Genomic DNA, 23782 nt, shown 5'->3' with positions numbered 1-23782 from the left:
GAATTTTAGTAGGGCAACAGGGCCATGGCCAAACCGAGCACAGCACCGGGAGCAGATCAAATCCTCTGCAGCCATTGGCCACTTGGAATGTCCTCATTCCCGGGGATCTCCTGCTTGCAGCATTATTCATGCTGCTTGGGAGAGTTTTGGTGTCTGGCTTCCCCAGTTGTCCCATGGATGGACTCCAGCCTGCACCAACAGGGATGAAAAAGAGGAAGGACATGGGAGCTTCCTAGAAACCCAACAGCCAATGTGCACATGGTTTCTGAAGCGAGGAGGAGGCATTTAGTGGCCTCTGTTGTGGAGAGATGCTCTGGGATGGTATTGAAGTGGCCCAAGCCAGACAAAAGCATTTCAACAATAATGTTCCCAGGCCAGAAATGAAATCTGAGCAAAACGCTGGAAGTTACCCAGCAGAAATAATAAGGCATGTGTAGGAGCTTGCTGACTCCCAGCTGTTTGGAGAAACCCAGCTTTGCCACCATCCCCAGAGATTTTCCTTCACTCTCTTGCAGAAAATCCATCCTCCCAATCCCACCAAGCAACATCAACCTTCTGGAGCAGGAGGAGCCAGGCTCCACCACCTCCATCCCTTGGCCATTGCTTTGGGTGAGGGCAAGATCCTCCCATACTACACCATGGAGTGCTCTGACAATGGAGATCCTGTCTTCAAGAGCATGGCTATGATGGTCACAGACATCCATAACCTTCTTGAGGGACACCTCTGGCAGCAAGTTCCTCCTGACCATGTGAGAGTTCAAGGTGGCCATGAATGGGATGGGATTCAGCACAATGACAGCCAGCCCCAATCACTTGCTGTGCTCGGGCTCTGCTAAAAGTCACCATCCTTTTTTTTTTTTTTTTTTTTTTTTTTGGCAGCTTTTTAATGAATCCTATCATTAAAAGCAAAGGAAATTACACTAAAAGGACCGTGTTAAAATAGCTTTAAGGGCCTGACTGTAGCTGACACCTATAGTTCTAGTACGTTTTGCCAGAGCGTGAATCATACTCAGATTGTTGGCCAACATGGGCCATTTCCATTATACAGCCTCAGTAGTTCAGATCTCCTGGTCTGTTTGTGCAGAGCTTGGCACCAACCGCTTGGCTCCTGTCCTGCTGGTGGCACAACTTCATCTAAAACCCTTTGACTATTGTCACCCACCAAAGGAATTGGGTTAAAGTTGGGGAGACGGGGAGGGGAAAAAAGGAGGAAACAAAGGCATTTCATGCAGCTGGCCCAAAACGTAAAAGAGAAACCTTCCAGCAGAGCGGAGAAAATGCATCTTTCAAGGACATGTGTGATCAGTTGCTCACCAACTGCAAAGGGAGAGGGGGTAATTTATTGGCTGATTAACCGCAAAGGCAAAGGGTATTGGGGGCTTTCTAGAAGTGGCATCTTGGTCCGTTTTTAGGAGGCTTCAGGGCAATATAGTGCATCTATAACCCATAATCTGCTCCCCTCCCAGCACAGCCAGATTTTCAGGTCTTCTCCTTGCTCCAGCACTCGCCTACATCCATAGGTCCCAAACGGATCCTCCCCATCCTGCCAGATTGGACGGAGCAAGCAGCAGAAAGCCAGCCAGAAATAAAGCCATCTCCGGGATATGTTTTTAAGGTTTGGTTTGCAGTTTTCTCTCCTTGAAACATACTAACAATAGGGGAGAAGCCAGTGCTTGAAAATAGTGCGAGGTCAGAATGTTTGGTTTTATAAGAAATGCAGTTGATGTTTAAGTTTGGAAAGGAAAATGAAGGCTGGTTGGCTTCCCAATCAGGGATCTTCATGCAACAAGGGTCTAGGACCCGCATTCTTTAATCGTAGAGCCACAGAATCACTCAGATTGGAGAAGACCTCCAAGATCCCCAAGCCCAACTCCAACAACATATCCCACCGTGCCCATAACCCCATCCCTCAGGGCCACATCTCCATGGTTCTGGGACACCTCCAGGGACGGTGACCCCAGCACTTCCTGCAAAACCTGCAAAAACCACATTTGCAGGGCAGGTGATTGCAACAAGCGTGCTAGCAGCCAGCAGCAATGGCTGGCTGCCAAACCGCTCCTTTGCATCCTGCTGCTGCCCAACCTTCCAACAGCCCGTGGCCCTGTGTGCATCACCCAGCCTGGCTGTGGTTTCCAGGCCCACCTGCTTCAATTCCCCTGCCCTGAGGGCTTCAGTGCAAGCTGCAGCACGCGGGGCATGGAGCAGCCCCAGCAACTCCGTGTCAGGGAGGAATTTTAACACGGCCGATCGCTGGGAGGCAATTTGGATCCGTAGCGCACCTACGCGGGCAACGCACAGGAATGAGGCAGCAGAGCATTAAAAGCTACAGAAAACAGAAGGGAATTAACTACATTTTTCTGTTCAGTTTTTTTTTTTTTCTTTTTTCTTTTGGAAATGGCACACTCTGCCAAGCATTCGTGGAGTCCAGCATTCTTGTACCGCGTCCAGCCTTGCCAGCCTCCAGCATGCAGAAGTCATGAGTCAGGGTTTGAACAGCAAAGTGATATTGACTCAAAAATAATTAGACTGAGAAAAAAAAAAAAGTTAAAAAAAAATTAAACATAGTTGCATCACTTGATTTTCGCTCCCAGCCTCCATCCCTTTGGCATGCTCTGGCATCACCTTTGCACTTTGCAATTACATCATTTTGATTCAAAATGAACTTGTGCATGCCCAAGCCCTGACCTGGGATATATCCCGTTCCAGCCTGCGGGCTCCATCCCACTGCCCTCTTTCCATGAATAATGGAAACAGGAGACAGAGGAACTTTCCTATGCCTCATCCAGCTTTGCCTGCTGCCACATTATCATAATATTATATTAACGTGCAAATTGTGATCGTTGGCAATAAAAGAATATGAAAGAGAATGGAACGTATGCGCAAGTGGGAACTCATGGTTGATTCAATCTGGGGGACCAAGAATGAGTTGGAACAGATTCTTATTGTTTTGCTTTCAAGGATATGGTAATTCTCAGACTGAGGGCCTTCAACAAAGCACCCTGAGCCTCAAGAGGAAGGACTTCCACCCCTGAGCTCTTCATTTTAAGTGTTTATGGGTTTGACTTTCTGACTTCTGGGTTTCTCCATGAAAAAAAATCTGAAAAAGGCAAAAGTTACAGAACCTCTCACTTTTATACAGCTTTCTGTCCAACGAGAATTCCGAAGCTCTACAGGTTGGTGCTACTTTATGAACTACTGACTGCACAGACACACGTGAATATGTTGCCAATGTTATCAAAGAGACAAAAAAGTGCCCCTGTGCTCTCTGATATGTACAACAAAGCAATGCTCAGAGTGCCAGCTTCAGCCCTGCAAGCCACAGCCTAAATTAGCTCCAGGAAAATGAAAGCAAGGTAATTAAGAGCAGATTTGGCCCTTTCTGTATACGAAAGCATTCTGGAAACTAAGTAAAGCCCTGTCCAATGCAATGCCATTACACATCCAGAGTGCCACGAATGTGCTGGCGAGTGTGAGGACAGGAAAGTCAGCAACCCAACAGCCCCAACACTCTGCAAGCAGCCTCTGGAGCAGGCATTGGATTTACGAGGTGTCAGGGAGAGGAGAGAGTGTCGCTCACAGAGGATCATCCCCTTCCTACACAGGAACTGAACTGCAGCCAACGGGAAACTGAGCAGAAGCTCTGGGAAACCTGGTTTTCTGCTCATGGGGCTGGTGGGAATAAATGCATAATACTGGGGCTGGAGCATGGTTTCATGCCCTTAGAATCACAGTATCATTAAGGTTGGAAAAGACCTCCAAGAACCTCAAGAGGATCCCCAAATTTCTTCTCCCAAAGAGTGGTCAGGCACCAGCACAGGCTGTTCAGGGAGTGGTGGAGTCACTGTCCCTGGAGGTGTCCCAGAACCATGGAGATGTGACACTGAGGGATGTGGTTATGGGCATGGTGGGATGGGTTGGGTTGGGCTCGATGATCTTGGAGGTCATTCCCAACCTGAATGACTCTGATTCTATGATTCTAATGGTTTCTCGGAGTTGGAGCCACTCACATTCTTCTTGTCCATCCCCAGAAAGCGCTCCCTGCTTTTTCTCTCCAGTAAATAAACTCAACCCCAACTGGGCTGAACTTGCCTGACTGTGGGTGTTGTCACTAATTTACGACATGTTGAGATAGACCCAAATCACAGCACAGAGAACCTCGTCCACAGCCGCATCCCCACCACGCTCAAACAAAGCCATCCCTTCAGCTCCTATCTCCAGACAGCAACAGAAAAAATAATAAAATTGCAGGAAATTAAAGATGCATAGTATTTGTCAGCACCTCCACACTACAGCTTTGACATTTTGTTTTTCTGCCCAGAGAAACCAGACAAAAGGCATTTTCTCTGCCTGCTCATTCTTGGTCAACCTCTTCAATTTCAGACTTTCTTGGGAGGAAACTCAGTAAAAAATGACCTTTCTTGAAATGCTCATAAACCTCATCTAACTTCTTCTTTTCTCCACTTGCCTTCGTGCTCTGCATACTCACTGCAGTGTAGCGTTATCCTCCCTTCTTATTTTCCTCCCTGTTTCTGCCACTGGATCTGACCGAGCAATCCTCACGGAGCGGGATGAGTTTTCCATCGTTTCTGGTAGCAAATTCTTTATGTTTCATTTGTGGCTTTGAAGCAGCAGCTCAAGCTCCAGAAAGGGCGCAGATGGGCCAAGGAAATATGAAACATCGTCATATTTCTCATGTTGGAAGAATTTTTAAAAGGTTGCATAGTGGAAAAACGAAATATGAAAACCTTGTGGAAGTGAGGAGGTTCCTCGAATCCTCTTGCCAGCCCCCCTGCTACCGCAAAAAAAAAAAAAAAAAAGGGCAGAAGCGGGGGAAAATGTCAGCAATTCCCCTAAAAGCACATCTCACCCAACAGAAGGAAAAGCATTTTGAGTTCTGCAAAGCAGAAGGCGATCCAAAGCGGTAAGAAGTTTTTTCTCGACATTTTTCCCATAGTTGTCCTATTCTAATAATCATTTTCACTCTCTTCTTCTGGCACAGCAGCTCAGAGCCGATGTGTTTATGTCACTAAAGCCGCCTATGTACTCTTAAAAACTATTTTAATGGAAATGAAGCAGTAATGGAAACATTTCTATTTCCCATTTGCTTTTCTAAAGCCCTTTTACTATGAAAACCCAAACCCTGGGCTCTGGCTGTGCTGACAGATGTCTCTCTTTAGCGTTGTTGGCCATCATTCCATGGGGCTCAGCTCTTGGCAAACCCTCATTTGATGTCCCCAGAAGGCCATGGGGACATGTGGGCAATGGGGACATGTGGGTGATGCAGAATAGGGGCAGCCTTTATGGACACAGAGGTGTTGGAGAACCATGGAGATGTGGCACTGAGGGACGTGGTTATGGGCACGGTGGGGTGGCTTGGCATTGGGTCTGGGGATCGTAGAGATCTTTTCCAACTGGAATGATTCTGTGTTTCTGTGACATGGGTGAAGTGGTGAGACAGGAGGTGCCCTTTGCTCTGTCCTTGTAGGTGGTCAAGAACCATGAAGATGTGGCATGGAGGGACATGGTTATGGGCATGGTGGGGTTGCTTGGGGCTGGGCCTGGGAATCGTAGAGATCTTTTCCAACCTGAACGATTCTGTGATTCTATGGCATGGGTGAAGTGCTGAGACAGAAGATGCCCTTTGCTCTGTCCATGGGGATAGAATGCATTCCTGTTCTGCAGCATCTCCGGGTCCTGCAACACTGAGCACAAAGGCATTACGTCTGGGTACAGGGCACAGCATTTCACAGAACACTTTATTTCTGCCCATCACTCTGCCTGCCCCAGTATGCAGCAGTGATTTGGGCACAGGCTCCCCCAGCAGCTCTAATAGGATCCAGGCAGCGGCTGGCTGCCTCCTGCTTATCAGAGGAGCGGGATGCTGCCACGCCATGCACGAGCCAGGAACACTCCCTTTCTCTCCATTTTTTCAGCTGTTCTTTCACTTGAAGAATGAGGTGGTTTATGAGGATTTTCTTCACAGGGGAAAAAAATGCTTCAAAATATCAAACCGTGAAGGCAGAGAATAAGCTGATTTTTCAACACTTCAAAATTATGTCATAAAGGCCCAGAAAGAGGCTTTGGCTGATACATAAACACAGAATCCAATACAAGTTACAGAGTGATTAACTGAAAGCAGTGTTTCCAGAGGAATAATATCTACACAAACAGCCACATGCTCTGTTTGCTAAATGAGGAACAGCCCTTCAGGCTCCGCCAAGTGTCCTTTTCTCTTTCTTTTTTTAATATAATAATTAAAGAAGAAGATTCAAGAGCAATCATCCCTCCCATATTAAATGCAGAAACAACATCCAGCCTGTAGAAGTTTTGCATTTTTAGGGTGGATCATTGGCCCCCTTTCCCTTTGCATTGGATGTCTGAGCTTGCAGGAGCTGGGTGGGCAGCAGGAGGACGTGTGGATGTGGGACGACAGCTGTGGTCCGACCATAACTGCTGCTGGGAGGAAGGGGAAGCTCCTCTTTATAAGCTCATTAATCATAAGTGTGGTCTCACTGGGAGAACGCCAGGATGGGATATTTGCTACCTGCTCCTCCAGCTGCAGCCAGGGCTGTGACAGAAGCTCCTGCTGCGCTGCACGTGGAGCTGGCCAAACCTGCACTGTGCACAAGGTAAGCCTCCAGAGGGGATGTTTCACCTCTCAAAGCAAAGCTTCTCCCTCTAAAAGTGATGCTTCCCCCTCCCAAAGTGATGCTTCCCTCTTCCAAACTGATGCTCCCCCTCTCAAAGTGATGCTCCCCACTCCCAACATCACGCTTCCCCTTCTCAAAGTGACTGCTTCCCCATTTGAATGTGATGCTACCCCATCTCAAGATGATGCATGTCTCTCTCAGACTGATGCTCTCCCTAAAGAGATTCTCTCCCCTCCCAAAGTGATGCTCCCCTCTTGGAAAACTGAGGTCCTGAGCACCCTGGAGCTGTGGGTGTCCCTGTTCATTGCAGGAGAGTGGGACCAGATGGCTTTTAAAGGTCTCTTCCAGCTCAAATGATTCTATGGTTCTGTGATTCTAAAGTGATGCTCCCCCCCTGCATCCCCTCAGCCCACCCAGAGATGCTCACATTGCTTTGCACCACCATCTCCCCACGCTGCTCATCTGCAGCGATGGGCCACGAGCAGAGTGCTGCTGGTGGAGCTGGCAACACTGAATCACAGCAGTTGGGTTCAAAAGGGGGAGAAAAGAAGTAGAAATTCATAATCCGCCTAAGCGGAGGAGCAGCCCTGGGATTGTGCAATCGCGTAAAACTCAGAGTGAAAGCTGGGTCCCAGAGGAAAGTTTCCTATGGAAAGATGCACAGTGCAGCCCCATTGGAGGCAAGGTGCCATAAGCAGAGCCCGGCGGCTGTGGAATGGCTTTAGCAGGGCACTCTGCTCTGTACAGCATGTGCCTTCGGCTCCTAGTTTCCATGGCAAAGAGTGAATCTTTGAAGTAAATAGTCTGTGGGTGACTGTCCCAGGTCAGGTTATAGGCTTGCATCATCTGATTTGTGTTTTATTCCCATTCTCCCTGCTCTTTTTTTCCTCCGAGCACAGACGAGCACAGAACCCTCATGGCATGGAGCGCGTCTATGGCTGCACCAGCTGAGACTTCAGTTAAAAAGTTTTCCTGGCACGAAAACAATGCAGAAATGGGAAAGCAAGGCAGGCACAGCAGATTAGAGGTTAGAAAATGTGCTTTTAGCTTCAGCGGCCTCAGAATTCATAACGTAAAGCCTCACTTGGGAGAATACTTAAGCACGTAGCTGGCATTAAGCAGATGCTTTAGGTTCACTCTCATCCCTAAAAATGGAAAGGCACCATTGGGTCATCGCAGGGATGCATGGATAAAGGAGAATGCAGAGGGGTTGGGAACACTGGGGCAGAGGCTGCCCAAGGCCAATATCAGCACCTTGATGTCATGTCCTGCCCATAATGAGGGCAGCAAACCCACCATGAGTGGTACCCAAGCAAAAACAAATCCAAGGAAATGCATTCAGTTTGCACAGTTCTTGCTCTCCTGCTTGCTTCCCTCCCTGGATGCAAAGCAGGGGATGGGGGAGTAAGGAAGGGCTTGTGCATGAGGTGGAGGAATTGCAGACTGGAAACCATCCCTATGAAGTGTGCACAGACTGCGGGAGGGAAAAGGCAGAAGCTTCCCTCAAACAATGCTGAGAGGCACGAAGGCTCTGGGGGAAAGGCGCTGGCTGCCAGCAGTGCGGAGGTGTGGAAATACAAAGCAATTAAGACAAATGGCATCTGTGAAACAAGAGGCTTCTGCACAGCAAGATGCTGCGTACAACGAATAAATGAAAGCAGAGCCTGATTGCAAGGACAGACATTTGCAGGAGCTGCTTCTACAGAGGGATCTGGAGCAGACAGTGAGCATATATGGGGGCAGCATGGGGACACTGGCAACCACGTGGGGACATCAGTGTCATCACTCCCTGCTGTCCCCTTGCAGACCTGTGCCCAGCACGGATCCCAGTGCAGAGAGGTGCTGTGGGGAATATCCCTTATGGGAGATGCAAATAGCAGCTGCTGCTCTGGTTCAATTGACCACCACCTTCAATCAGAATACAACAGGCAATTAATGCCTTCCTCCTTCCCTTCTGGCACAGATTTCTTCCCTCTTACTTTAGCCACATGGGATCTGGTCATTAATGCACACTTAAGGAAATCTTGCTTAGGCCAGAAGTTACCGCGTGCTCCCTGGTTTGCTATCCAGTTTTCTCCTGGAGCTCAGAGGCTGGGGGAAGCCCTTGGTCCCCAGGATGCTGCCCTTGCAGAAGGCAGCAACATGTCTGCCCTAGTTCCCATCACCACCCCAGAACGCAGATGAGTGCACTCTGGGAAAAGGACTGGAAGTAAAGAAATGGTCCCAAACCCCGATTAGGCAGAGAAGAGGGAGAGGTTTAGCGTAAGAAGCACTGTTGAGATTAGAGCAGGCACTGTCGCTGGATTAGTCTCAAAATGGACAGATCTGTTCAAGCAGCAACATCTTTAAAGGAAAGATCTGCATAGGATAACAGCATGTAAAAACATAATGCACACGAGCGGGTTCCTAATAGCTCCTTCAATTCAGTCAAGGAAATCTGGGGATTACTGGCCATTTTGGCAGAGAAATAATCCCTAGGATAATGGCAGAAAGGCTTTGATGGTAAAAGCCAAGGCAATGGGCTGGATAAAGAGCCCTGTGCAAGACAGACATGCCGATAAGCCGGGGCAGATATTATCTTTTCAGCACCAGCCATGAGAAATCACTGCCTGGGCTCTTCACTTTCTAACAAACTTAATCGCTTCACGATGAGCCGATGGCATTTCCACTCCCATGTGCTTTTGATATTACTTAATAAACTTAATTAGAAAGCAGCAATCCTATTGGAAAAACAGCATTTCGGAGGGTTCCCTTTCCCCGGTTAGGAGCAGCCATGTTACTTCACTGGATTTCTTTGCTGTTCCATATGTCCAATAAGACCTCCAGAGCCCACATCCCTACCTACACAACAGAGGCATTAAAACCACATCCATCCCATGCACGAGAGGGGGAAAAAAAGGGAAAGAACTCCTGTAAAAAAGCTGCTGGGATTTGGGACAGCCCCTCGTGCCAGGATCTCTCTGGATTGCTCCTCCAAGATGCAATCCACCCTGCTTCCCCCAGGCTGCGTCCCCAAGGGCTGTATTCACACCATCCTTCGCACCACCATCTTCTGCTCCTTCCTCTTCCCTGCAGTGCTCTGGAAGCTCGTAGACGTGGTTTATTTTTTTTTAATTTATGGCTCATTATCCGATGGGATGCACTCATTAGTCACAACCGTGGTTTGCAGATTGCAGCCTACGATAACGGCGCTGGCGCTCTCAGCCACCCATTACGGGTTTGTTCTCTTTCGGAGTTATTTGTTTCCGCAGACAAAAAGCTGGACGGACTCGAGCAGCTCCTCCCTGACTTGGAGGTGTTTCAGAGCCAATCTCCATGTTGAGGCTTTTTTACAATGTGCGAGAGCAGCACCCACACCCGCGGGGTTTGACAGCTCCCACCTCCGCCAGGTCCACCAGAAGAGCTCGGCGCTGCAAATGGAAGGAAACCACTGAGGGATTGGTTTTCAGCCCTCAACTGCTTTTTAAGACCGAAGGTTTTCTTCTGCCTTTGCTTTCGGACAACAGATTTCCAAACTTTTCACTATACCCCATGAAAAATGAGACGAGCTTATGAGAAAGGCAACGATTGCAGGAGCCTATGTGCTGCCTCCCAATCCTCTTTGGTCACGGAGGATATTTTAAGTCTACGTTTCACGACTGAAAACTTCATCTTGAAAGCAGATCTTATCTGGTTTTCCCATTGCCTGCTTCCACCGCCGATCCTCAGCTCCTCCAGAAGCTCAGCAGCCAAAAAATGCAAGCAGCATGTAGGCAAACCGGCCTTAAAATTGGAATTCCAGCACTGAAATAATGGAGCAACAGACCTGGTGGGATGCTCGGGTTGGATGTGGGGCTGAGCAAGAGTTGTCTGGAAAAGGATGGGAAGGTTATGAAATAGAAGGTCTCTAGGTGGTCGTTTTTGGAAACCAGATATAAGAGTGAGAAGGGCTGGAGGAGAGCTCAGGTGCATCCAAACAGGATGGAGGAGGATTCGGGACTGCTTAGAGGGTTTGGACTTACTTACAAAGACCTTTAGAGAGCCATTAAGAAAAAGAGGCAGGAAAAGATATTTGGACGTTTATTATTTTGTCTAGGACTGTGAGGCTCCTGGGTTAGCTGAGATGAAATGCCTGGGTTTTTCTGGAACCTCGGCAGAGTCTGCATCTCTGCTGCTTTATCTGTCATGTCTCCTTCAAGAGTTGAACTGCAAAATCCCCACAATCTTCATGACTTGCACGGAATGAGCTTCAGCTGCTGAGGACTGCGGGGGCCAGCTCTGGGCACACGTGGGTCGGTGGTGCTGAGATAGTCAGGTTGTGCCCATGTGATGTGCCCAGGAGTTGAAGGAATGGTGCCATAACTAAAGCAGAATAAGAGCAGCATGAAATGCTGAGCTCAGTGCAGTGGGACCCATCTGATGGGGGGGTTACACCACACTTCTGTGACATCCATTAAATGACATAACCTTTAAAGAAATGCATACCAAGGACATTACCAGCAGTAATCCCTCTGCTCAAGCAGGACAGCAAATGAGCAGTGAAGATGATTTACATCCATCTGCAGTTTCCCATACAGCCTGGTGCATTCCTTCAGCAGCACGGGATGACAAGTTGCACTAACGTCAGTAACAAACTGCCACTGCACTCATCAGCATGGATCAGATTAGGAGAAAAAGCATCAAGGCATTGCCCATGGAATCATAGCTACCATAGAATCATTAAGGCTGGAAAAGACCACTGAAATCACCCAGTCCAACCCCAACACGTCTCACCATGCCAATAAACACCTCCACAGTGCTACATCTCTGTGATGCTGGGTCACCCCAAGGAACAGTGACCCCACCACTCCCTGGGCAGCTGTGCCTGTGTGTCACCACTCTGTATGAGAAGAAAGTTGTCCTGATATCCAACCTACCTGGGGATGCAAAATGAGAGCTGGCTCCATAGAACTCTCAAGAGGGCACCACTCAAACCCAAGCGACGCTTTGGTCACAGCACACAGACTCTCCATGCTCACTGTGGGGCACTACGGGTGAATCCCATAGTCCACCCCCATCCTTCGAGCTGAGTTTGCTGTGGACTGTGTTTGTAACCACAGCTCTGCTTTCCTGGGACAACTCTTGGCCCTACTATGACCAACAGTTCCTGCCATAGCAGAGCTGAGAGAAAGACGGAGCTAAGGATAAATGTTACTAACACAAAATTTGGGGTCATCACAAGACCTGGCTACATCATAAGCAATGAAAGGCAGCCTTTCACACACAGTAGTAACTACAGCATTGTTTTAATGTAACTTTGAGCATTTAACTGGGGAGTGTTGGCATGCTCGCACAAGGATACGAAGGGGAGACAGGATGCACTAATATTTGCCAGTGAAGCAGAACAGAAGATGAGATAAAGAACAGGATTATGCACGGCGCACTACATCTTCACACAATAAAGAGCATTATTTCATTACTCTTGGGACCGTCGTGCAAACTAATTAAAATGGTATTTCAGCATATTGAATTAATGACTCCGCTGAGGGCAGGAAAGATCTTATCAGCAGACGTTTTGAAACCGTGTTTGCTTTCAAAAATGTACCCGATTGGTAATAATCTCAGCAGCGAAGTGGCAGAGTCAAGTAGGAGCACCCGCTTCATCGAGGTTGCTCCACAGCCCTGCAGATGCCACCAGCTTGTGCTGCTCTGCTTGGCATGCAAGTTGCTCGCCTTGTAGTGCTCTCACCTTGCCTCCAGCTCAGGGAAAGGACTGCTGGCTGGAAAGAAGGATGCAGAGTTTGGGGTGTTCTGCCCAGCTTGCTTCTCCTGAAGGCGACACCGTGCTGTCCACGCATATTTCCTGACTCAGGATTAGGGCTCTGCTTTGGGTCCCCATGGACCCCATCCATTTCCTATGCTGGAAATGCTTCACGTAATGACTGATGTGACTTTCCACACCACCTGCTACCACCAGATCCCATAGCAGATAACCCTCCTCACAACCAAGCCCCAGCTCAGGACAGAGAGGTTTTGCCCCGCATCTCCTCCAGTAAGGATGTACATCAGAGGGTGGTGATGCACTGGAACAGGTTGCCCAAGGAGGCTGTGGATGCCCCATCCCTGGAGGCATTCAAGGCCAGGCTGGATGTGGCTCTGGGCAGCCTGGGCTGCTGGTTGGCGACCCTGTACATAGCAGGGGGTTGGAACTGGATGGTCATTGTGGTCCTTTTCAACCCAGTCCATTCTGTGATTCTATGATTCTATGATACAAGACATAATTTATGCCAAAGAACAGATTTGTGTGTCTAAAGAACAGAAAAGCACTATAAAATGCTTTGCCCTCCCTCCCCATCCCTCTGGGTCAGACGTCGCGTGGTGCAGCCCGACATGAGCTTCATCATCGGTGTGGTCCTCAGCTCAGACGTACTGCTGCCCCATAAAGTCTTTCCCATGGTCCTGAAGTGAGTCTCAGAGCAAGAATCAGTGCAAAAACCAACAAAGGTCTGGAGAGCGTGAACAGATGCCAAGAAGAGAGATGGGAAAAGCTTGCATTTCCAAGTGCCAGAGAAGACAACGAGACATAACAAACGCCTTCATTTGGGAGAGGGCTTTCTTTAGGGAAGAGGGGAGAAGTCTGGAGAGGGAGTGGGGGAAATGTAGTCCCTCTCACACCCCCTCTGACAGCTGAAGAATTAAATCAAAGCCAACAATTTTTCCTATCCAACCATAGCATTTTGGTGCCAGAGAACTCCCTGTCCGGATAACCTTCCTGCAAAGGGAAGCATCCTGCTCCAGCTTTCCCTGTGTAACACAAACCCCACCATCCTTCATCCTGCAGGCCTTTGGCTGTGCTGCCGGGTCCCTGTGCCCATGCAGATACACTCCAGTGCCCACACATCACACATAGGTGCTTTTCCAAACTGTCCCAACCACATGGATTCTGCAGGTGTGTGTGGTGCACAACACTGCAATTTGGGCATGGCAAGGGAGGATCAGAGATGCTGCATGCATCTGATAAGGGCTGGCTCAAGAGGGCAGGGGGATGTTGATGTAAGAACCTCATAGGTAGAATTAGAGCTCCTACCATGAACATGCAGGTGTTTTTTGATATTGTTTTAGTGCAGCCAAAGAATCACAGAATTGTTCAGGTTGGAAAAGACCTCTACTATCACCAAGCCCAACCCCAATCCATCCCACCATGTCCATTGACCAAGTCGCTCAGTGCCACATCTCCACAGCTACAGTGCATTCCAGTGATGGGGATCCCACCACTTCCCTGTGTGGACACTGGTTTAGTGCAGCTATGCCCAGAGACACTGAGCCAATGTCCAGTTTCTTGCCTGCTATTAAACTGCCATGGTCGCACCTGGCTGTGGTCACAGCGTTGTCACCCAGTGCCAAGAAGCAGGGAAAAGGAACAGGAATCCTATGGAGCACTGATCTGGCTGCTGAGTTTTGAGGTCACTGCTGCAGCTCCTTGAAAGCACCTCCTTTTTCAGCCCTAAATTTACCAACAGATGAGTCAGCCCACACCGCAGGGCTATTTAAAATTGAGGCCATGGCTGCAGTTGTGCTGACTTGCAAGATTCCCATACAAGGTTCCTTATAGGCTGGAGAAACCTGAATTTAGATGGCCTGCTGATTGCTGTCTGCATTGGGAAGGAGAGAGCATCTTTCCCCTTCCCAACCATAAAAGCTGCAGTCATTGCCCTCCAGTGCTCCCTATTGACTGGCTCTTGCTTTGGCATCTCCTCTTGCCAGCAGAAGCCCGAAGGGGGTTGGGATGACACACTGGGAACTGTGCTGTCCTCCTCCTGAGATGCACAGAGCACACATAAAAGCATTTAATCTCCTGGTGTCCGCTCCCTGCCCATCCCAAATTAGGGCAGCACCGCTGTTTGTCTGACTGAACTTTGTGCTTCCCACATAGTGGTAGGAATTTCCTGCTTCCTGAGAGAGTAGTAAATACTTAAATATGCTGAATGCTGAATGCTGACCTGGTGCTGGGATTTTGTTCGCGTTTGGGATCTGCAGATTCTGCTGGAGCCACACCAGTGAGGGTTTTGCTGGGACCAAAGGACAGCCAGCTCCCTTCCCTCCACATAAACCCACAGCACAAGGTTATGTGGGCAGAAAAAGAAATTAAAGATGTTTCTGGTGCACCAGGGCTGGGAATAGCAAAGAGGTGCATGGAGCAAGAGCATCCCAGGGGGGAAAAGGCAAAGTTTTGGCAATGAGCTCCCAACGTCTTCTATTACCAGCAAATGTTGAGAGAATTCCCAGTCCAGCAGGATCTCGTGGAGGTTAAGAACAAAGTCAGCCATTTGAACAGAAGCTTTTCTCCCTGGTGCTGCTCTACTTCTAATTCTTAATTGGAAGAGGCAGGTTCTTTCCTATTTCCAATAGGGCTGCGCAAAATTGTAAGATCTATTAGCTTTGCAAAAAATAAAAATAAAAAGAAAGCAAGCAAAGCCTTCTCAAATGGTTTTCAAGTTCTTCTCAGACCACGTGTGCTCTGAGGCAGGGTAATTTTGTTTAGTGTAATTCACTTGCTCTAATTTCCTGTAATTCTTGCAAGATAGATGACTATGTTTTTTGGTTATTTTCCACATCTATTCAGCACTAATTTCCCTTGGAGCAATATTGAGGTGGGGAAAGGCCCCAGAGACAGCAGAGGGTTTGCAGGAGCAATGGAAATGCCCAATGGGTTGGATCAGCGCCTTGCAACGGGCTGTTATCCCCGGGTCCTGAGGCTCTCTGAATTATTCTTCTAATTAGCCTGGGTGGCTCCATTTCAGTTAATTGCTCATAGCTGAAAAATGCTTGCTGTGAACCGCGAGCTGTTGGTGAGCAGGTTGGGCGGGAGCATCTGTAGGTCAGCGGGGTGGTTGGGATGTGTGTTTCGATGGGTACAAATGGGTTTTGTTGAGGAGGCAGAAGCTTAGCAGCTAGGAAAGCAAATGCACGCCCGGATGCATGGGCAGAAAACTCAAATCCTTGCTTATGGCCCCCAAATCTGAACACAGCACAGCTCTGCGTGCTTCCACACCGCTTCTCTGCTCAGTTATGGCTCTGAGTCCAACTTGGACTCAACGATCCATGTGGGTCCCTTCCAACCGGGGATATTCTGCGATTCTGCAATGCTTTCCCTGAACACAGCCCCGCTCTCAGGTCCAGTATCTGCCCTCCATTTCTTTTGGTCCAGCTCTGGCTCTAAAAACACCAGCTTGGCTGCGTTGTGATTCGCTTTCACCTCCAGGTGGAGCGTTCCGGTTGCTGTTGCGCAGCCCCGCTCTCCCTCACCGGCTGCAGCGGGGCCCCAACTGGACAAAACCCCCATGCATGAGCCCAGAGCACAACAACTCGCAGCCCTCTGAGTCACCGCTATGCTGAGACACGTGAATGGCAGCCAAGAGGTCGGCGGTCCCCATGGGGAAATGCATGTGTACAAAGACCCACCACCACCATCCCCAAAAAGAGGGGGGAAGATGGGGATTTGGAGGCTGGCACGGTGCAATGGGGTGCAAAGAGCTTGAGTGCAATGGGGTCAGCTTCCAACTCGGCAGCAGAAAGCTTTTGGGTTTTCTGGAGCTAGCGTGCTGTTCCAGGGTGGGTTTTCACACTCTGAGAACTGGAAAGCCGCTTGCAAGCCAGAAAGGAAAAATTGCAACAGAGGAGTTTGGAGGAGGGGAGACGTAGATGGAAATCCACCCTCCTCGCTTACAGGAAGGCAACTGGGAGAGAGAGCGGCGTGGAAATGAACTTCCCAAAATAAAGGGAATTTAATGCTAACCAAAACACCCCGACACAGATGAACTTAATCACAGTGAAGTGAGTGAAGGGCATTAAACAAACAGCAGAAGTCAAAGTGTTGAGATGAGGAATACATTCAGCGAGTGGCTCTGAGGGAGAAAAAAATGAGTGTGGGGAATCGTGAGGCAAAAAGTGATGTGAAGTACCGAGACAAAGGGAAATGCATATGTGTATATATATGAGTAAAGTATTTTCCTTGCACCTAGGAAACCATTTGTGAGCATTTCCCTGTCGAGCTCTTGCAGCAGGCATGATGGGGCAGGATGCTGTGTGCTCAGCACATCCATTTTCCACCCCAATATTTACCGTTACAGCTACACTACCGAATGTCTTTGTCATTGAAAATTGGGCAACCAGAAGGTCAGGATTAAGGGTGAAGAAGCATTGGGTTGTCCAGAGGTGGTGGTGCCGCATCTTTGCAGACACCCAGGGTCAGGCTGAAGGGACTCTGAGCACTGATGGAGCTGTGGTGTCCCCATTCATTGCAGGGAGTGGGACCAGACAGCCTTTAGAGGTCCCTTCCAACTCAAAACATTCTATGGTTCTATGCTCAGCCCAAGCTCTTCATCCATCAAACCTCTGCTGGGTCTTCTCACTGGGTCAGGACAGACCCAGCCCTGGATGCATCACAAACTCCTTTAGAAGAAACCAATGCAGGCATTTATGCAACACAGGAATCAAACGCCGTGTCTAGAAATTCCCACTCCCAAAACAATTAGCTGTGATTAATGGTGCTGCCAGAGGATCACTCATCGGGAGCAACGACCAACATCTTTTTCCACATTATTTCCAACTCGATAAGCTGGAAAGTGAAACACATTTCTATTCTACAAATTTCTTTGTACTCATTTCCCATTCAGATGATGGTTTGGTGTTTTGTTTTTTTTCCCAGCCGGAGAGATGCTATAACCTAAAGTGGTCAACAAAAGGACAATGCAAGCACGCTACCTGCACACGGGCAAGCTCCCATGAGACCCGCAGAAGCTGCAATATCCCTTGTCCCATTCTCTTTCCCAGCTCCTGCACAGCTGAGCTAAGCTTGTTGATGAAGCTGAATACCACAAACCATCATTTTCCTTTCCAACACGAAGCCCTCAGCTCTTAAGAAAGGGCTGAACCCCTCAGCCTCAGCACTCTACAAGCTGTCCAACCTGCACACAACAGAATGCAGGTTTGCCAAAGAAGTGCATATTTCATCCCTTCCTTTGAAAAAAAGATATTTCATTTGTATGATTCCTACTAGAATTTTAAATAAGCAGATACAGTGAGGGTACTATACCCATTTTCAAGCACCTAAGGGCTGCAGATACCCTATTTCTAGGTCTTTTAAGCATGCATATTTAGAGAATACATAACCACACACATACGTGCATATGTACACACATGGACACACAGTTACATACATATATAATACCTCATTCCATCTGATCAGCCATTTTCTCATCCTTATCATAGGATGACATGATGACCCATCATGACACTAAACCATGGACTCACTATAGTAGAACCTTCCAAATAAGTGTGCTCCAAATGCCCAAAACCAATACAAGAACATTTCCCAACCCATAGGCAATGCTCAGCACAGAGCGTATCTGCCCAGGAAGCCCAGACTGAACTGGAAAGGGACAGAATGACCTTAGCCAAGTCCTACCATAAGAGCACAGCACGGACATGTCCCAGTTCACCACCTCAGGAGCACTGAGAGTGTTTCCTTACCGCTGCTGGATGAGGTCCCTGCTCTACTCTACGATGAGTTTGGGGTTAAGCCACGCTGCCTGCCCTTCTTCAGCCCGTCCTCAGGCTCCGCACACCTTCAGAAAAGAAAGAGAAGAGATTTTTATGTTAGCAAGCAAAGGCCTGCACTATGCTTCTCTTCCCAATCACTTTATCCAGGGATGTTAGCAATATAACAGGTAACTGCAGGAAAGCGTCTAAGAAACGTAAAAAAGCTGAAAGGCAAAGAAAACATCCTTTCTGCCAGTGGTGTTTGTACCCTGCAGGTATGGGGATGGAGAGCACTTCCCATCAAACCACACCGTCCTACAGCTGGAGCAGTGGTGGGTTTGGGGTTAGGGTCATCGTAGTGCCCAAGCTTTGCTTCTCTCACCAAACAGCTTCTAGCCATGCTGGTGCCCAGCCAGATGTGGTTCTTCTAGGGCTGTGGTGTGGAGTGTGTGCCTGTCCCCAGCCTGCAAATGGGATGAGCCTCCAGCTCACTGCAGGGTCAGCATCCCCAAGCTGCATGGTGTGCAGCCTGCATAGCAGGGATCTGCACCTCCTGACAGTTCAGGGATGCTTCCAGTCTGCTGTGCTCACCTCCTGACACTGCAAATACGAAAGAATCTCCACTCATCCAAAAACAGACTCCAGCAGCCCCTCCAGGTAATTCCTCACACTTGAGACAGCCCTGGAGAGCCATCGCTCCCCTCTTAATCCCCCAAAATCATCCATGGGAATGGCAAGCAGGTTTTCCCCTGTCTGCCCCTTCCCTGCCTCCAGTCTCAGAGGGTTTTGTTCCAGGTCAATGGGCCCGTGAGGAATAATTGCACTGGAGGAATGGCATATGCCACCGCTGTGATGCAGTGTGGCTGAAGGGAGCACACGTCTCATGGGGAGCAGCTGAGGGAATGGCATGGCTCAGCCTGCAGCAGAGAAGGCTCAGGGCAGACCTCATTGGTCCTGAAAGGAGGTGTGGGTTGGCCTCTGCTCCCACGTAATAGCGATAGGATGAGAGGAGATGGCCTCACAGTGTACCAGGGAAGGGTAAGGTTGGATATTTGGAACAATTTTCTCTCCCAAAGTGCAGTGATACACTGGCACAGGTTGGCAAAGGGAGATGGGGGAGTCACCGTCCATGGGGGTGGCCCAGAACCACAGAGATGTGGCAATGAGGGACACAGTCAATAGGCATTATGGGGTGGCTTGGGGGATCACAGAAGTCTTGTCCAACCTGAATGATTCTATGATTCTATAATACGAGGCAAAGGGAAGGAGGAGAGGGAGAGAGAAAGCATGACTGCAGCAGTTTTCATTGTATTTGGCAGGGCTGGAAACAGTGATGGCAATAATTTGACCGTAGTCTCTTGAAAACTGCTTGTCACAGATTTTCCAAAGGCTGAAAAATACAGAGATATGTATTTGTAAGTAACCACCAGACTCGATCAGCTCATCTTGACCAAGTAGTCCACAATGACATTATTCCACAATGGCATAATCCTTAGAGAAAAACCACAGCATTCTTGGACCAAAAGCAGAAACTTGACACATGTAATACCTAATACTAGAGTGTACTTTATACCCTGCTTTCCTATGAGTCATTTTCCATCCCACTGTCTACTGAAAACGCTTGTTGTTTGTTTATGAAAGAATCCCTCAATGGTTTTATTGATGACAGGAGAAGGCAGAGCTGTGCCATCCTGGGGATCTGCTGCCCAACGTGGGTCACCTGGAGCCTTCTGCTCTGGATAGGAGCTGCACACAGAGACAGATAATAAAGGACCATGCAAGAATGGACAGAATGTGCAATTTTTCAATCAAGCCATGTTGCAAAACAAGTAAGGAGAAATGCCTTTTAATTTATTGGGGCGTGGGGGGGTGATGCTTGTTTGGTTTTTACTGCCAAAATCCGATCTTCTTTGCACAAATGCAACCAAAGCCTACCAGAAAGAACCCACTCTGGGTAGCATTGCAGTCAATGCATGGAAATGGGCAAAGGAAACCAAGTGTGCACCAGCCCCCACAAGCAAAACCACTGCTCCAGCTTCAGAATGCAGTGCAAGGACTTGGTTCTGCTCTTGTGTGGATCAGCACTGGTCCCTTGGGCGCAGAGCAGAAGGAAGATACACCACCCATTTATGTAATAAACATGTGAATTATGCTATTCAATCAATTTTCACAAGCTCACCGGCTCAGCTCTGAGCAGTGGGGGGTTATTATTCTATTTAATCTTGGCCAAACCCACTGAAATGCTAGGAAGTGAGCAGCAGCACCTTGAGTGGGTGCTGAGGGATGCTGGATGGAGCCAGGGCTCCCCCAAGCCTGCACCAAACCAGGGGAACGCAGGGCACATGCCCAGCACCAACAGCTCCAATCTTCACTAGGTGTTTGACCAGCAACTCCTATTCATTGTGAGTTTGGGCACTTGGGTCTGCTGGCCCACTGCATTTTCATAGAATCATAGAATGACTTGAGTTGGAAGAGACCCTAAAAGATCATCTAGTCCAATTCCCCTACAATGAACAGGGACACCTTCAGCTAGTCTTGTTGGCAACCTCCCAGGTTGCTTGATAACTGCAAGACTGACCTTTCCTTCCCCTCCAAGTCTGCTTACAGCACATTTTTTGTTCTGGTTTTCAGGGCTTTCTAACTGGAAAGCAGCAGGAAGACCTGGAGACAGTGGTCTTTTGGACATGCTCCAACTCCCGTTGGCCCAAATAGTGATTGCTGAGCAACGTGACCCGCATGTGCTAACAACCCCCGGAGCAAGCAGCAATGCCTCATGGTCTGCAGGAGATCAGGACGTCAGGCTGATGAATGGAGGCCACGAACACAAGGGCCTCGGTGACAGACGTGCCCCCGCCATGAAGGACAGTGTCGTGCCTGGCATACAGCAGGGCTCGCCGTTCTCATTGACACCAATAGTCACAGCAGCATTAGGAACACCCTTGCTTCAAAGAGAGGGTCTGCCTTCCTCAGCTTCAGCCAAATACAAAGAACAAGCTGAAATATTTGCACTCATATACACGTACCATAAACACACGCCGCAGCCAAGGCAGCTCTCCGACCTATGTGCGGTGCTGACAGGAGATCCCTGGTGCAAATGTTACACATTTGCCTTATGTTCATTCCTAAACAAAATGAGCAAAGGTCAAAGCTACGTTCCCGGCCGAGGGCACATTTGCTCTCCAGATGGTAACAAATATGAAGGGCTTTTCTGTGAGCAGAATGGACAAAGAGATGCTCTGCAGCCCTAACATCACTCTGACCTTGATGCTGTACAGTACACATATGGCTTTTCCCCTGGGTTTATGCATCAGAGATGTAGATTGGGAATAACAAAGCAGAGCACAGCAAAAATATGGTATTTATCCACATGGAACTTGGTCTTACGTCACATTAAACCCCTCGAAGCTCACTCTGTAGCTGGAGCACCTTCACCAAGGCCTGGTGCAATGTTCAGCCTAGGGATGGAAACCTGTCTGCAGCATATGGGCTCATTTCCAGTGTTTGGAAACCTAAAATAACTCGAGAGTGGTCTCATCGAACAGGAAAGAAGATGAGAAAATAGACCAGCATCAACTCAAAGATGTTTCTCAAGCCAACTGGAAGAGCTTGTTGGTTTCTAGCAAGCACAAATGTTGTTTCCTTGTGGGTAAGAGGAGCTGAGATGCTTTGGAGCAGGCTATCCTCAGCAGCAACAGCTTCCCACCCTCAGCAGGATGCTGGAGCTGGGGATTTCTGTTGCAGTGGTGTAGCACAGGGATTGGAGAGCTGGTGCAAAGGGAAGTTCTGCCATTTTTTTTTTTTGCCACCTAGCACTGCACTGAAGCCATAGCTGGCACCACAGGGTGAGATGATGGGAGCAGAGCTCTCTGGGCATGCCATCAGCCAGCTCAGGGACTGTGCTCCAGGTCCCACAATGGGACAGACAGACATCATTGCTCCTTCAGACCGCAGTACGGAGCTCAACGCCCCCGCGGAAAGCACAGTGTGAAATCTCAAAGGAAAGGCAAAATGGAATGGGGCTGTGGTCCCATGTCAAAGCGCCCGGGTCCTGTGCCCTGGAAGCAAAGCAGCAGACGGAGCACTGCAACCATTCCCAGTTGTTTCTGTTTTGTTTTCTTGGCCTAATTTCTTTCAGGCCGTCAATAGCTGCACGTCCTCCGCGGAGCCAAGTTTAAATCTAGTCAAGTCTTGACTTATCCCAGAGCAAAGAAATGTCCTCGTCAGTTTTCTAGCCAGGAATGTGTGCGTTTATATTGGCCTGAAAAGCACAATCAATAGTCCTGGAGCAAACGTACTGCCACCTGCCACCTCCCCCTTCCCTATCCCATGGAGATGAAGCTCCTACAATCGTTTCCTAATCAGCCTGAACTACCAGGTGAGAATGGATGGCTCCATGAGTGGAGGAGCGGTGCTCTTCAAGCTGCAACTTTTCTACCTCAGTCCCAACACTGAAGCTAATGGGATGTGAAAACTATTACCCAATCACAGAGGAAAGCTAATTCTCCTGGACAGTCTGCAACATGCAAATATAACAGTGATCTTTGCCATTTGCAACACAATGGAAAATTGCTAATAAAAGTTCCTATTGTGTCGGGGATGTAATACTAACCGCATGGCATTCGTCCCTGCCTCCTCCCTCTCTACCCTTCTGCAGCCAGGCAGCTAAAAATGGCTTAAGACTTCCCAGCTCAAATGCTCTCGAGGGCAATGAGTGATGCTGAAGCACCAGGAGAAGTCTGGGGATGGATGCTGCACTGTGCTGCTCCCCGCCATGCAATGTAGTACTGCCCACAGTGCTGGGGATGGTCATACCAGTGTGTAGGATTGCCCTCTAGCACCTAGTTAATAGCACCCTCTGCTCTCAGCACCATGCCACAGGTCCAGGTGGCCTCCTTCATCCCCGACACCTCCAAAATGCCATGTTTGCACCTTCTTTCCCCAGCACCAAGCTGCTGCTTGTGCCCTTTTTTCCCCATCCTCACAGCAAGGGAAAGCCATGTGCATGCATACATGCTGCACTGACATCTGCATGCACCTTGTCCCACCCGAGGAGAGGAAGCCTGGATAAAGGGATTAAAGCCTGGGCCAGCATTTGCAAGGCTGGATGCCCAGAGCAGGGCTCCCTCACCATCTCTCATTGCACAGACAAACAACCCCAATGCTTTGCAGCCCACTCCAGCACCTGCACTCCGGCAGCCTCGTTTGCAGGGATGCCAAAGGAGGGGCTGCAATCCCTCTCCCTGCTCTGAGGGCTATGAGCTTTCCCATGGGTCCCTCTGACTCTGACTCACTTCCTTCCTCCCCAGGACTTTCGGCTCACACCGTGGGTTACAGCAGCAGCAGGACGGGGTCAGGTGGGTGAGCAGGGGCAGAAGCAGCTCCCACCTCTGCCCTGTTCCCTTGGCAGCCCCCTTCTCCTGCACACCACAGCATCAGTGTCTCCATTCTGCCCCAGCCTCTCCTCAGCCCTTCTGCAGGAGGAAAGAGTGGGATGAAGCACCTATGAGATGCAAAACCCAGCTCTGACCGGCTGCAGGAAAAGCAGCCCTTACAGGGCAAGAGGGGGCAATTAAGAGATTTCAGCTGGAATCAGTGGCTTCAGTGTCTCACTGAAGCAGCCAAATGGCTTTATT

At 49.0% G+C, this 23782-nt stretch overlaps 1 protein-coding gene across 4 annotated transcripts in view; it reads right to left on the bottom strand.

The window, feature by feature from the left end:
- The window catches only part of ZNF469 (zinc finger protein 469), a 134192-nt gene that overhangs the window by 55243 nt on the left and 55167 nt on the right, over positions 1–23782 (bottom strand). For all 4 annotated transcript variants that reach the window (XM_040707269.2, XM_040707267.2, XM_040707266.2 and 1 more), the window contains one exon: positions 18141–18235. The gene's annotated coding sequence lies outside the window, so the exon portion shown is untranslated. The remainder of the gene's footprint in view (positions 1–18140; positions 18236–23782) is intronic.

This window comes from Gallus gallus, chromosome 11 (assembly GCF_016699485.2).
Source record: "Gallus gallus isolate bGalGal1 chromosome 11, bGalGal1.mat.broiler.GRCg7b, whole genome shotgun sequence".
NCBI classification, from domain to species: Eukaryota; Metazoa; Chordata; class Aves; order Galliformes; family Phasianidae; genus Gallus; species Gallus gallus.
The sequence above is the reverse complement of the archived record's forward strand: the minus strand, read 5'-3'. Positions and strand labels throughout refer to the sequence as shown.